Genomic DNA, 16,373 nt, shown 5'->3' with positions numbered 1-16,373 from the left:
GTTCTGTCAAGGCGATAAGACTCTAGGGCGATTTTCTCTGGTCTGGGTCGCCATCTGCTGGTTATTATTTTGTTATTGGGTCTCTGCAATCAGAATAAAAAATAATATTCAAAGCTTTGAATGTTTTAGGACCATAGTGACTTCAATACTTTTAAAATAGGAGAAGATAGGTATGACCTTGAATCTTCTTGGAGTTGGTCGTCTAGCAAGGTAAGAATGTACACAACAGTCACTCTAAAAGAGCAACACTGTAAAACCAAGCATGTATGGCAGAGTAGCAACATGGAAGCCACTGTTATGTAAATGGAATTTGACAGCCTGCTTTTTTGCTAAATTTGCTAAATGGCAAGAACTTTGGCAACAGGAAAAGACTTTCTGGTCAAAGAAGACAAAAATTGAACTCTTTGGAGAGACCAGCAAGCACTGTGATGAAAAATAGGCATTGCTCATTACCTTGCTAACAACATCCATACACTGAAACATGGTGGTGACAGCATCATTCTATGAGGGTGCTTCTCAGTAACAGGGACTGGGGGATCGGTTAAAATTGAGGGCCAGAGGAATGGAGCCAAATACAGGCAGTGGTGTATAAAGTAGCTGAAAGACATACTTGAGTAAAAGTACAAGTATCTTATCAGAAATTTACTTTGATAGAAGTAAAAGTCACCTTTCAGAATATTACTTGAGTAAAAGTCTAAAAGTATCTGATGTTTAATGTACTCAAGTATTAAAAGTAATTTTCTGATATTAAATGTACTTAAGTATTAAAAGTAGAAGTAAAAGTAAATGCTGTTAATAAAAGGAAGCGGTCAGAATTTTGAAAAAAAAACAAAAAACATATGAAGTCAAAGACTTTATTGTCATTCGGACTATACAACTAGGAGTGCACAGCTGAACGAGATTGTGTTTCTCAAGCTCCAATGTGCAAAATATGAAAAAAAGAGCATATACAAGACAAAATATATGTTTTTAAAAAAGTTTAAAAAAGATATACGTTAAGTAAAATTAAAAAATATTGCACAATATTTTTTACTTTTACTTAACGTATATATCTTTTTTAAACTTTTGCAACTTTTAAAATTATATATATTTATACAACAGTTAGTTCCGACCTTACAATCTGATTGGTTGAGAAGCGTTCTAACCGTGCCGATATATGTGATAACAGCACGGTCTTTTCACACAACTGTATTACTCCGCTGACGCGTTGCCATTAACGACAAGCTTCATGCACACACGCGCATGCAGGCAACACAGACTTTTTTTCCCGGTCACGTTTTAAATCCGTTATCTGATATACAATCTAGTGCACTATGTAGGGAACATTAATGTGTTCGTAACGCGAACAGTTAGTTAAGCCCAGTTAGCAGCTCCTAGTAGTTCTGTTTTCATCCATAGCCTTTGGTGTGTGCGAGAGGTTTTTTTATTTCTTTTTTTCCCAACGGAGGTTCTTGCCTTCTTCTTCTTGTTGTTCTTACCTCCCTGAAATGAGTTTTTGCAACTTGGGATGTCTGCTTTGTAGTGTTAAACTTTATATTCGTTGTGGAACTACTTTTTGGCGGAAGGTATTGTCAATATTAAAGCATATTTATTATGAAATTCAGGGCTTCTTTGATTAATTTTCTTTTGTTATTTTGTAAAAACTGTTGTATAAAAGCAATAGAACATTCGAGGTCGTGTGTTATCGCGGATAACATCACGGCTGTAATGATCTACGGCACTCACCTTCGGTTCGGCACTCACCTTCACAGCCGTGATGTTATTCGCGATAACACACTCCCTCTCGTGTTCTATTGCTTAAATATATATATATACATATATATATATATATATATATATATATATATATATATATATATATATATATATATATATATATATATATATAAATATATATATACAGTATATATACTGTATATACATATACACACATTAAGTAAAAAATATTGCACATAATAAGCAGTGGTGAGGTAATTGTTATTGCACAGTGTTACTGTAAACATGCTACCGGTGAAGTAATAAATAGAATAAAATGCCTGGTGTTAAATACTTGAGTTATTTCACATAATAAAAGAGTAGCAGTATGATGTAGGTATTAACTCTTAATAAATAAATGTGTTTAGACAGTCTGTAAGTGTGACCAGGTATGTTGTGTGTGCTGTTACAGGGAGTTGAGTAGTCTGGTGGCTTGTGGAAAGAAGCTCTTGCTGAGTCTGGCAGTCCTGCATCGCATGCTGCGGTAGCATTTGCCAGAGGGCAAAAGGATGAACAGTCCATAGGCCGGGTGTGTGGGGTCACCAACTATCTTGGTGGCTCTTCTGAGGCAGTGTGACTGGTATAATTGTTGTATGGAAGGGAGTGAGGTTCTGATGATTCTCTCCGCCGTCCTCACTACTCTCTGAAGGGATTTCTGGTCTGAGGCTGTACAATTTCCATACCAGACTGGGAGGCTGTTGGTCAGAATGTTCTCTATAGAAAGTTGTGAGGATCAGAGGACTGGAGGTTTGCTCTTCTCATCCGTCGCAGGAAGTGAAGATTTTTTTTAAGCCTGTAAACCACCTTAACAATGGAGCTGACACTACACCTACAGAAAAACAAGGTCTTTACAACTCAAAAATTTATAGAACAAAAAACATTTTATTCCTTTATCTGAACATGATTTGTGCCAAATCATGATTATAATCAGCTGTTGACATTACCTATTTAAAATCATGTAATTATTATTATTATTTTTTTTTTTTACCTCATTACAATCCCTAAATTGCCATGTTCAAACTGTTTTGGAATGTGTTGTTGGCCAAAAATGCATGTTTATGCATGAAGTCGAACAGACAAAACCTATATGTCAACTTGAAGCAGCAGCTGAATAATAGAGCTGGGCGGTTCCTGAATCACCCGGGTTAATGATTCGAATCTTTGTACTGAATCAGGAATCACGAGTTCGAAATCTCAATTAACCCGGATCCTATGAGTCCTCTGACTGGCTGCTGCTAAGTACACAAGGCGAGTGAACAGGCTCGGTGGAAAAGCCGTGGACTCAGATGATTTGGCTGAACCGGCTTTACTCCAGTCCGTGAATCTAAGTAATAAGTTAAATATTCCAATAAACAAGCGGTTTAACACACTGGTGTTCATTATGTGGCTGATTTTATGCACATGCTATTATTATTATCATTATTATCAGTAGTAGTAGTTTAAATTAGTAATGCAGCACATTTTCTTGTAAGCAAAACCACAACAAAATATTGATATATCCACCCCCCTCTCCCACATGATCAAGATTCCACTTAGAAAAATGTGTCAACTTGTCACTGACAAGAGAAGTGTGAGGTGCCAAGAGAATTAAGAGAGAAAGGATTTATTTACAGAAGATGAGTGGATGGAAGACGTGATATTTGGATGCATTTTCATGCAGTAAATCAATCGCAATCAAGATATCAGTACCAGTGACTCAAGTGAACCGGATCACATTACTGAGTGACTCAGTAACCCGAGTCCATAAAATGAACCGGATTTACCACCACTACTGAATAATAATCCATGAAAAGTTGGAAAAATTAAAAACTAGGAAAAGTTTTTTTAAACATTATTTTCTTGTTCAGACCATTAAAGGGTTAAAGACTTGCATTTCCCTCAACATCATGAATGTTTCCTCTGCTGGTGTAATTCAGAAGTTAGTTGAAGAAATATTTGTTGGCAAGTGAGTTTTGAAAAAGAACTGCATTATTTCCAAACTAATTTAGTGAAACGTTATATCTGTGGTTTGAATGTAATCAAAATTAGTAGCTAGATATTTGAACAATGTTAATGCTAATTATAAGAAATAAAAAACTATGATGCTGCGGCTTTACTTCATTAATCATTCTTAACTTACATCACTGTGTTGGATGGGGAGGTTCTGAAATACTAACACTTCCGTGTCCTTGGGTAAACATAAGAGGTGCTTCATCCGATCGGTTTTAGAGAAGGAATGCTTGCACTTGCGCATTCGTTGATCTAACTTATGAGCGCAGATTCGCCAAACCAGTTTGTAACACATCTCACATCATTTAGCTAAAAAAATTCTTGTTGTTTTATTTTGTAGTAATGAGTAACGAAATTACATACGTCAAATGTATCGGAATGTATCAGAAAATGTAGTGGAGTAAAAGTTAAAGTTTTTATACTCCAATAAAGTGCATATACTCCTAAAAAGTACTTAAGTACTGTAATGAAGTATTATTACTTCGTTACTATACACCACTGAATACAGGAAAATCCTCAAAGAGAAAGTCCTCCAAAGTGAAGACAAACTTAAAATGTTCTTGTAATATTGTGGCCCAGCCAAAGCCCATATTTAAATCCTATTAAACACCTGTGAAGAACCTAACAATGGCTGTTCATAAATACTCACCATTTAATCTGAGGGAGCTTGAGAGGCTCTGCCATGAAGAAATGGTTAAACTTTATCCAAGAACACTTGCAACTGTAATTGCTGCCAATGCTGTTTTTACAAAGTTTTAAAGAAGGTCTGAATACTTTTATAAATAAGGGATTTAATGTTTTAATTAAAAAAAAAAAAAAAGAGAGATTCTGAGCAGGGTTTAATGGTTATGAAGCATATCTTGTTACTCCTGGGCCCAGGGCAGAAATATACAGTGAATACTCCAAAATACAAAAAACACTGGATATAATTAGAGACAAAAAAATAAGTATAGCATTTTTTGCAACTGGCAGAACTTTTTTCTCTGACAAACAGTAATATACAGTATGTGGTTACTTATTAGATAGGAGGTAAAGATAACAGTGTGAGGGGGCTTACATTGAAGGGAAAGAGTTTTTGTTGAGCCTTCAATTTGTAAATAGTATATTACATAACACATGCATCAGAATATGAGATCGTACAGCTTGGAATTGTTGCACAAACTTAATGTTTTTTTGTTATGAACAATGAAGTCATAAGTTAACATACACTTAGGCTGAAGTCATTAAAACTCCATGGCAACAAACTATACTTTCAGTAAGTTGTTTAGGATATCTACTTTGTACCTGACAGATCATTATCATCACTTAATATATCAAAATTCTAAGTTGACTGAGCCTTTAAATCCCAAAAACTTGTGAAATTCCAGAAAATTATATCATGGCTTTAGAAGCTTCTGACAGACTAATGATATACCCCGTGGGCAGCGTCCTGTGACCATTGATTAAGGTCCAGTAGATGACCAACTCAAACAGCAGCAATAGATGAGAGATCGTCTCTGACTTTACATCTACAAGGTGGACCAACTAGGTAGGAGTGTCCAATAGAGTGGACAGTGAGTGGACACGGTATTTAAAAACTCTAGCAGCGCTGCTGTGTCTGATCCACTCATACCAGCACAACACACACTAACACACCACCACCATGCCAGTGTCACTGCCGTGCTGAGAATGATCCACCACCTAAATAATACCTGCTCTGTGGGGGTCCTGACCATTGAAGAACACAATGAAAGCAGTCTAAAAAGTATGTAGAGAAATAGATGTACTACAGTCAGTAATTGTAGAACTACAAAGTGCTTCTATATGGTAAGTGGAGCTGATAAAATGGACAGTGAGTGTAGAAACAAGGAGGTGGTTTTAATGTTATGGCTGATCAGTGTAATTTCAGTTTATTGGAGAAGTACCTGTGGCAGTTTTTTAAGACCTTTCTTCAAGGCAAACTTGCCTCTTTGCTTGACATCATGGGGAAATCAAAAGAAATCAGCCAAGACATCAGAAAAAGAATTGTGAGCACTTTTGAACCTTGGGAGCAATTTCCAAATGCCTGAAGCAACATTTCAGTTGTGGCAAATGGCTTAAGAACAGAAGTAAAGATAATGGAGTGGCCATCACAAAGCCCTGACCTTAATCCCATAGAAGATTTATGGGCAGAACAGTAAAAAGCAAGAGTGGAGGCCTACAAACCTAACTCAGTTATACCAGTTCTGTCAGGAGGAATGGGGCAAAATTTCAGCAAAATATTGTGAGAAAGCAACTTGAAATGTTTGACCCAACAATTTAGAGGCACTGCTACCAAATATTACCAACAGGTTTGATGACGGTGGGGAGATGGGCGCTGATGTCCTGTGAAAGCCTTCATGACCTTGTTACCTGCGCGCTCTCCCTTTGTTTGTTTGTTTATCAGGATTTTAATGTCATGTTTTACACTTTGGTTACATTCATGACAGGAACTGTAGTTACTCATTACACAAGATTCATCAGTTCACAAGGTTTTAACGAACACAGTCATGGACAATTTTGTATCTCCAATTCACCTCACTTGCATGTCTTTGGACTGTGGGAGGAAACCAGAGCACCCGGAGGAAACCCACGCTGACACAGGGAGAACATGCAAACTCCACACAGAAAGGACCCGGATACTCGCATTGTATATTATTAACTACATTTTCTGTTGTTTTACCCCGAGGTGGTTCTGATGGAAACCTGGTTACCCGCCTGAGGTTAAGAAATGAAGTTGAGACTGCCATGCCAACAATGCTGCTTCTGCCGGATGTGACGGTACCTGGCGTGTTTGCACCAAGAATGTCAAGAACTCACTACAGACTTTATCACAGACTGGACTGAATAATAACTCTATTATTATTTATTTATTTATCTATTTATTTATTGCTAGTTATAACTTTTAGTTCATTTCATTCTGTGTTTGTATGATTTGTGTAAATTCCATTTATTTAAAGTATCCTTCAGGCTACCCAAGAAGATTTCTGTAAAGTTGCTTTGAGACAATGTCTATTGTAAAAAGCGCTATATAAATAAATTTGACTTGACTTAAATCATTGTCTTTAATATTATTCTGACATTTTGAACTGGTGAATCATTTCCTTCTAGTCAGTGTCTCTATTTATGCAGTGCTTCCTTGTCTGCCAATAACTCCTGATTTACCAACATAATTCTTTTCAGTTTGGTTTAACAACCAAATGATAAAATGCACATGGGTAAAGTTTGCCACAGTTTCAGTTGCATCTACCTCTACTACAAATGGGATTAGGGTTTAAATATGGATGCAAAAATAAAACGATACTTCTGATGAGATTCTGGAGTCCAGTCTTAATTGCTTTGTCTTCTCTTTGAGCATAGAGGTAAGGGGTCTCAAGCTCCCATTGGATTCTTCTACAAAGAAACAACCCACCACAGCCAGGGATGTGGAAGGTCTAATGTAGCCCAGCTTAAGGGCTTCTGATATAATCCTCCATGGCTTTGCTCTCTTGTATTGATAACCAGGTATGAGATGGGATCAAACCAGGTATGAGATGGGATCAAACCAGGTAGGTCTATGGCACAGTCCCAAAGGTCGTGTGGAGGTAATTCTGGAGCTCTGGTCTTACTAAATACTAAATGCCACCAAATTGTGGTATTTGTCTAGAATTGTCTGGAAGTTTTTTGTCGGTAAGGGAGCTTTCTACATTGGTCACATGACAGACTAGATAAAAACATGCTGGTGGGGGGGAGCATGGTATCAGAAAATATTAAGCTGTTGTGATAAGGTTTTTATCCAGAAAGTTTCCAGCCGATCCTAAATTAAAAAGACCAAGTTGTACAGTGAATCTGTTATTAAATTGTGGTGGTGATTTCTTTTGACTCACCGTTCTGTATTAGGATGCTGGTCACAATTGTCAATTGTTGGCAGAGTCCCTTCTGCCCGCTTTATAAACAGAGGCCAATGTTCCTTCCTCTCTGTTTTAGCTTAGAGAAAGAAAAGGCCATTTTCCTTCCTTTTACCTCCGTACGTTCGGTTGGTGTGGAGTTGATAAAAGCGTGTGCTGTGATGCTCAAGACTGGTTTCATTGCTCTTATCAAATGATCTATTCAGATGGCAAAATTAATGAACTTGGATAGGCTCAAGTAATTGTCCCTACAAGCTCTGCTTGTAGCTAGGGTCAGAGTCTTTGATGAAAGGCAGTTTTCAGCACTGGCTCATTCCATCCTAGAACTTCCTAGGCTAGACATCATTCTCCTGGATCCTTTTATCACTTTTGGACAATCAAAAACTTCACGAAACTCGGCCTCAGATGTTAGCTGGCTAGCCAACTGTCAATAGAAGGTAGCTGTGCCCTGTGTCCTCTAGTGCAGTTGTCCCCAACCGCAAATTATATCTTATATGAAACTGGTCCTAGTGCAAAAAAGGCTGCTCTAGTGGCTAGTGGTGTTTGAAGTCCTTTTTGATGTTACAGGTATCTTTTAACTAGCATTTATTTAGAACAAAGGTGCCCAATATGTCAATCTCAATCTACTAGTTGATCGCACAGTGCACGCTGGTGGATCGTGCTTCATTCAAACAGGTCAACACGATTAACATAAAATGTGGCCGCTGTTTTTTTCAATTTGCGGTTTGTTACCATAGCTACGCCTCAGCCCACCTAAAGCACTGCAAATCTAAAAAGTTTTTATCCATCAGTAGCCAGTTTGCGCTATTTTTGCATTTTTCCTTTTGTAACCTACACTGTTCGTGAAGATGAGTGTGCAACCTAGCACAAACAAACCAAAAAACAGTTCGATTTGGGCAAGAACACTACAAAGACGACTGTTTTGTTCATATGTGGAACAAGTTGACAGAGAATATTCAGATCTTATGTTACATACAGAAATTTTAACCGTACAATCTGACATTTATTTGAAGTCAGGGGCCTCTGCTGGACAATTTTGGAACTTGCTGGCTGAGGAAAAATATCCAAACAAGAAAATGTTCTACATATTTTACAGCATTTTTTAATCAACTTACTTGTGTGAATCAGCCTTTTTCAACATAAAAATAATTAAGACTAAATATCGATCCACCCTTACTGATGAACACTTTAGTGAAGGCTGCTTGAGAATTGGCATCAGCAGCTATTGTACAGACTACATAAACCTGGCTGACACCATTCAGTGCAAATCATTAGAATAAGGTTAGTGTGATTTTTCAGTCGCTTGCCTTATAATGATGAATATCAATAAAGGCAACTAAAGCGCATTTAAAAAAGCTTCAAAGCTTAAAAACCTTAAAAAGTAGATCGCAAAGACCTGTTGACTACCCCTGGTTTAGAACATCATTGTTAGTTTTACTCAAGTATGTTTACAACACTGTTTTTGATGCATGCCTTATTTAATTATGTATGAACGTATGTACACTGATCAGCCATAACATTAAAACCACCTCCTTGTTTCTACACTCACTGTCCATTTTAGCAGCTCCACTTATCATATAGGAGCACTTTGTAGTTCTACAATTACTGACTGTAGTCTATCTGTTTATCTACATACTTTGTTAGCCCCCCTTCATGCTGTTCTTCAATGGTCAGGACTCTCCCAGGACCACTACAGATCAGGTATTATTTGGGTGGTGGGTCATGCTCAGCACTGCAGTGACACTGTTGGTGTGTTAGTGTGTGTTGTGCTGGTATGAGTGGATAAGACACAGCAGCGCTGATGGAGTTTTTAAACACCTCACTGTCACTGCTGGAGTAAGAATAGTTCACCAACCAAAAATATCCGGGCGGGACAAAATCGTGGCATTTATCCAATGACCGGAGAGTTTTGAAGCAATGAAAAAAAAACTTTCATGCAGTCCCATTGAAGTGAATAGACGCTCAGCTTCTACGGGCAAATGCATTGACGCTACGGGAAAATATGAGAAGTTAACAAAATCGAGTCAGTCGATTTGTGATAAGTAGCTGATTCTGAACGAACTCGTCTTCGAGATGAACGTGTTCTAACGCATTTGTAGTCAATGAAATGTTAACACAACTGTACATATTTGACCATTTAATTTTTGACATTTTAGGGGAAGCCGAGCTTCCCTTGCAGTCTTAGAGAAATCACCACTGGCATGTATGTATGTATTTATTCACTTATTTATTTTGTTCTTATTTTGAATCCTGGGTAGCCTAGTTCCCTGTGCGTTTCCTTGGCAGTTTAAGTATTTCTATTTTCATAAATATGGATTTACCCAGAAGTATTCACTCTCAGTGTTTTGAACCATTGCTTTTAAAGACTTCCTTCATGACAAAATCTATTTTTCTGTATGCTATATACAACCAGCACTGCTTCAGAGCTTCAGATCAGCATCAGACGACTCTATCTGCACAGATGTGTCACAACTGCTCCTGGTTCTGAATAAAGAGAAAATAGATAGCAAGCAGTGCTGGATCCCATGGTGACCCACACAAGTGCAATATGATACCACACCAGTGCCAATCTTATCTCATGCTAGGTGCCATATGCTAATGTGCAAAATTTGGCTACAGTCTCACACATGGGAGATATATCCTACTTCTGCTTAGCTGCAAAACACACCATAGTATTTCATTCCCTTGTATTATTAATAAGTTGAAGCTATTCCAGCTGATGATTTGAACCCTGGATCCTAGTGGTAATGGGCTAGCATGATTTACTGCTGAGCCACCCGAGCGCCACTTGGATCATTAGATCCAATTTATTTTATATTATTATTTATTTTTAAAAGAAGTGTAAACAAAATATGCCCCTTAATTATACTTCCTGTGTCAAACAATTGAAATAAATGGAGGCTAATGTTAACAACACACTCCAGTGTATTTACATTTATGAAATTTAGCAGACACTTTTATTCAAGTTGTTCTTACGCTAGTTACGCTAGCAATAGACAGTAAAGCAGTTACCACTTTGTAATGTTGCCATTCCTTTTCACCACACTTAAAAGACGTTTTGGCACCGAGGATACCAAGTGATTTAGTGTTTCAGCTTTTATTTTGTCCCATTCTTCCTGCAAACACGTCTTAAAATGTGCAACAGTACGGGGTCGTCGTTGTCGCATTTTTCATTTCAAAATTCTACACACATTCTCTATTGGGGACAGGTCAGGACTGCAGGCAGGTTAGTCCAGTACCCGTACCCGTACCCTCTTCTTCCACAGCCATGCCTTTGTAATTTGTGCATCATGTGGTTTTGCATTGTCTTGATGAAAAATGCATAGACAAGATGACGTCTTGAAGGCAGCAGATGTTGCTCTAAGATCTCAGTGTACTTTTCTGCATTAATGCTGCCATCACAGAAGTATAAATGACCTTTGCCAAGGGCACTGACACAGCTGCCCGTCTGGTTTTTAACCAACCCAAACACTGCCACATCACCCCACTGCTGCGTTCTCTTCACTGGCTTCCTGTAGCTGCACGCATTCAGTTTAAAACACTGATGCTCGCCTACCAGCCCCAAGCTACCTTCGTGGTCTAATCAAACCCCGCTCTGTACCACGCAACCTCCGAGCCACTAGTCTCGCTCGACTTGAGCCTCCATCCAGGACTAAAGGAAGACAAGCATCAAGGCTCTTCTCTGTTCTAGCACCCAAGTGGTGGAATGAACTTCCTCTGTCTGTCCGAACATCTGAGTCTCTTGCTGTCTTTAAAAAACGATTAAAAACCCACCTTTTTACTAAACACTTAAGCTGACCTATACCTATTTACTAACATTTTTTTTCCATTTCATTAATAAAAAAAAACAAACAAACAAAAAAACAAACAAACACTGGTTCTAACAGGTTTCAGCAGATTCGTGTTCTTTGACTGTTGTTTACTAAAACTTGAGAAATGAAATGTTTACTATGGAAGCACTTCTGTAAGTCGCTCTGGATAAGAGCGTCTGCTAAATGCAGAAAATGTAAAATGTAAATGTAAAATGTATATGGACACCCCCAGCATAAATCTGTCCAACCAAAAGTATGTGGACACGCCCAGTGTATATCTGTCTAGCCAAAAGTATCTGGACACCCCCAGTGTAAATCAGTTTAGCCAAAAGTATGTGGACACCCTTAAGAGCACAAAGAATATATTGTATAGAATGTGTTTGTACTGGAGTCCAAATGTGTTCAATCTTTCTTTGTGACAGACAGCAGGGATTAGAGAGGGTGAAAATACTTTTACACACACACACACACACACACACACCACAGCATTTCTATAGTAAATGAAATGTTAATATTACTGACCAAACCTCCTGCTTCTCTTTCTTTTTGCGTATCTGCCACCATTTGTTCTTCTTCTTCTCCTCAGGTTTGGGTGTGACCCTGCGCGGCTCATCATCATCAGCCGGGGCTCTAAAACACCAGAACTTCATTTTAGCTGCTGTCGCTTCGATGCTCAGTCTCAAAGTGAAGCACCAGCACAGGAGCTCAGATTAAAGCTTCTAGAGTGGATTATGACATCATCATGACGTCACAATGTGTGCTGGGGCTGAGAGCAGTGCTGATGATCACAGCACCACTCAGTGTGGTGAACATTCACTTCATATGTGGACATGTCCAATGTAGATCTGTCTAGCCAAAAGTATGTGGACGCTTTCAGTCTAAACCTGCCAAGCCAAAAGTATGTGGACACCCCCCAGTGTAAATCTGTCTAGCCAAAAGTATTTGGACAACCCCAGTCTAAATATGTCCAGCCAACGGTTGTGGACATGCCCAGTGTAGATCTGTCTAGCCAAAAGTATGTGGACACCCCCAGTGTAAATCAATCTAGCCAAAAGAGAATGATCCACCACCTAAATAATACCTGCTCTGTGGTGGTCCTGTGAGGGTCCTGACAATTAAAGAACAGCATGTAAGGGGGCTAACAAAGCATGCAGAGAAACAGATGGACTATAGTCAACAATTGTAGAACTACACAGTGCTTCTATATGGTAAGTGGAGCTGATAAAATGGACAGGTGATTTTAATGTTATGGCTCATAGATAGATGGATGGATGGATGGATGGATGGATGGATGGATGGGTGGATGGGTGGGTGGGTGGATGGATGGATGGATGGATGGATGGATGGATGGATGGATGGATAGATAGATAGATAGATAGATAGATAGATAGATAGATAGATAGATAGATAGATAGATAGATAGATAGATAGATAGATAGATAGATAGATAGATAGATAGATAGATAGATAGATAGATAGAGCGAGCTTGGATTTGTTTTGAACCCTTAACAAAAGTGTAATGCTAGATGGCATTGTTTCACATGAACCAACGCTACATTCACTCCCACCAGGGATTTAAACACATGAACACAACATGTGACCATTGAAGCCAGACGTTTAATGTGTGCTTTACATTCAAAATGCAATAAAAACGTGCCAGCACATAGAGCATGATGGGGTGACGTGCCGAGCACCAGGGTTGTTTGAAGCCGATATAAAGCAATAATGGCGAAAGGGCCTGTTTGATTAATCTAGGCAGTCAATCAGTCTAAAAGAGTCAGGCAGGCCCTTTGGGAGGTGGAGGGACTGTGGAGGAAGAGCAAAAGAGTCAGACAGATGAGGAAGGTGTCTAGTGACAGTCCCTGTCCTCATTAGATGGCCAGTGGCAGGGACCCGCTGGAGCGTTCTGTTGGAATGTGTCTCTCCTGCACCACTTTAAGCCCTCTGAAGCCACAGCTCTACTTTTGCAATACATTGTTTTGACAGTAATTATCTGTACCGCCCAGTGCTGCCAAAACTTTATGCTGTTTTTATTAATTTATTTATTTATTTGGTTCTTTTTTTATTTTATTTTTTTATCCTTCTGCATACGATATTTGTCCATCAACTGTGAAAAAGGCAGAAAAGCAAGATGCAGATGCTGAATATATATGTGTATATACAGTGTATATATACACAACGACCAGCCATAACATTAAAACCACCTCCTTGTTTCTACACACACTGTCCATTTTATCAGCTCCACTTACCATATAGAAGCATTTTGTAGTTCTACAATTACTGACTGTAGTCCATCTATTTCTCTACATACCTTTTTAGCCTGCTTTCACCCTGTTCTGCAATTGTCAGGACCCCCACAAGACCACCACAGAGCAGGTATTATTTAGGTGGTGGATCATCCTCAGCCCTGCAGTGACAATGACATGGTGGTGGTGTGTTAGTGTGTGTTGTGCTGGTCTGAGTGGATCAGATACAGCAGCGCTGCTGGAGTTTTTAAATACCGTGTCCACTTCTACCTAGTTTGTCCACCTTGTAGATGTAAAGTCAGAGACGATCGCTCATCTATTGCTGCTGTTTGAGTTGGTCATCTTCTAGACCTTCATTAGTGGTCACAGGACGCTGCCCATGGGGCGCTGTTGGCTGGTTATTTTTGGTTGGTGGACTATTCTCAGTCCAGCAGTGACAGTGAGGTGTTTAAAAACTCCATCAGCATTGCTGTGTCTAATCCACTCATACCAGCACAACACACACTAACACACAACCACCATGTTAGTGTCACTGCAGTGCTGAGAATGATCCACCACCTAAATAATACCTGCTCTGTAGTCGTCCTGTGGGGGTCCTGACCATTGAAGAACAGGGTGAAAGCAGGCTAAAAAGGTATGTAGAGAAATAGATGGACTACAGTCAGTAACTGTAGAACTACAAAGTGCTTTTATATGGTAAGTGGTGCTGATAAAATGGACAGTGAGTGTAGAAACAAGGAGGTGGTTTTAATGTTATGGCCGATCAGTATATATATATATTTATATATATACATATATATATATATATATATATACAGTGTATCACAAAAGTGAGTACACCCCTCACATTTCTGCAAATATTTTATTATATCTTTTCATGGAACAACACTATAGAAATAAAACTTGGATATAACTTGGAGTAGTCAGTGTACAACTTGTATAGCAGTGTAGATTTACTGTCTTCTGAAAATAACTCAACACACAGCCATTAATGTCTAAATGGCTGGCAACATAAGTGAGTACACCCCACAGTGAACATGTCCAAATTGTGCCCAAAGTGTCAATATTTTGTGTGACCACCATTATTATCCAGCACTGCCTTAACCCTTCTGGGCATGGAATTCACCAGAGCTGCACAGGTTGCTACTGGAATCCTCTTCCACTCCTCCATGATGACATCACGGAGCTGGTGGATGTTAGACACCTTGAACTCCTCCACCTTCCACTTGAGGATGCGCCACAGGTGCTCAATTGGGTTTAGTCCATCACCTTTACCTTCAGCTTCCTCAGCAAGGCAGTTGTCATCTTGGAGGTTGTGTTTGGGGTCGTTATCCTGTTGGAAAACTGCCATGAGGCCCAGTTTTCGAAGGGAGGGGATCATGCTCTGTTTCAGAATGTCACAGTACATGTTGGAATTCATGTTGCCCTCAATGAACTGCAGCTCCCCAGTGCCAGCAACACTCATGCAGCCCAAGACCATGATGCTACCACCACCATGCTTGACTGTAGGCAAGATACAGTTGTCTTGGTACTTCTTACCAGGGCGCCGCCACACATGCTGGACACCATCTGAGCCAAACAAGTTTATCTTGGTCTCGTCAGACCACAGGGCATTCCAGTAATCCATGTTCTTGGACTGCTTGTTTTCAGCAAACTGTTTGCGGGCTTTCTTGTGCGTCAGCTTCCTTCTGGGATGACGACCATGCAGACCGAGTTGATGCAGTGTGCGGCGTATGGTCTGAGCACTGACAGGCTGACCTCCCACGTCTTCAACCTCTGCAGCAATGCTGGCAGCACTCATGTGTCTATTTTTTAAAGCCAACCTCTGGATATGACGCCGAACACGTGGACTCAACTTCTTTGGTCGACCCTGGCGAAGCCTGTTCCGAGTGGAACCTGTCCTGGAAAACCGCTGTATGACCTTGGCCACCATGCTGTAGCTCAGTTTCAGGGTGTTAGCAATCTTCTTATAGCCCAGGCCATCTTTGTGGAGAGCAATAATTCTATTTCTCACATCCTCAGAGAGTTCTTTGCCATGAGGTGCCATGTTGAATATCCAGAGGCCAGTATGAGAGAATTGTACCCAAAACACCAAATTTAACAGCCCTGCTCCCCATTTACACCTGGGACCTTGACACATGACACCAGGGAGGGACAACGACACATTTGGGCACAATTTGGACATGTTCACTGTGGGGTGTACTCACTTATGTTGCCAGCTATTTAGACATTAATGGCTGTGTGTTAAGTAATTTTCAGAAGACAGTAAATCTACACTGCTATACAAGCTGTACACTGACTACTCCAAGTTATATCCAAGTTTCATGTCTATAGTGTTGTCCCATGAAAAGATATAATGAAATATTTGCAGAAATGTGAGGGGTGTACTCACTTTTGTGATACACTGTATATATATATATATATACAGTGGGGGAAATAAGTATTTGATTACAAAGACTTGAACAGTCTATAATGTTTATGGAAGGTTTATTTTAACAGAGAGAGACAGAATATCAACAAAAAAATCCAGAAAAAAAACATTAAATAAAAGTTATAAATTAATTTGTATTTAATTAAGGGAAATAAGTATTTGATCCCCTACCAACCAGCAAGAATTCTGACCCCCACAGACCGGTTATGTGCCCATTAGGCACACAAATCAGTCCTGTCCCTGTATAAAAGACTCC

The 16,373-nt window shown here is 39.3% G+C and overlaps 1 long non-coding RNA gene across 1 annotated transcript in view; it reads right to left on the bottom strand.

Annotated features, from left to right (window-relative positions):
- The window catches only part of LOC134316365 (uncharacterized), a 30,254-nt gene extending 18,143 nt beyond the window's left edge, over positions 1–12,111 (bottom strand). The window contains exon 1 of the long non-coding RNA XR_010013083.1: positions 11,963–12,111. This is a non-coding gene — a long non-coding RNA (uncharacterized LOC134316365). The remainder of the gene's footprint in view (positions 1–11,962) is intronic.
- Between the last annotated feature and the right edge of the window lie 4,262 nt (positions 12,112–16,373).

This window comes from Trichomycterus rosablanca, chromosome 6 (genome assembly GCF_030014385.1).
Source record: "Trichomycterus rosablanca isolate fTriRos1 chromosome 6, fTriRos1.hap1, whole genome shotgun sequence".
Classification (NCBI taxonomy): domain Eukaryota; kingdom Metazoa; phylum Chordata; class Actinopteri; order Siluriformes; family Trichomycteridae; genus Trichomycterus; species Trichomycterus rosablanca.
Note: the sequence above shows the minus strand (reverse complement) of the source record. Positions and strands in the feature narration are given on the sequence as shown.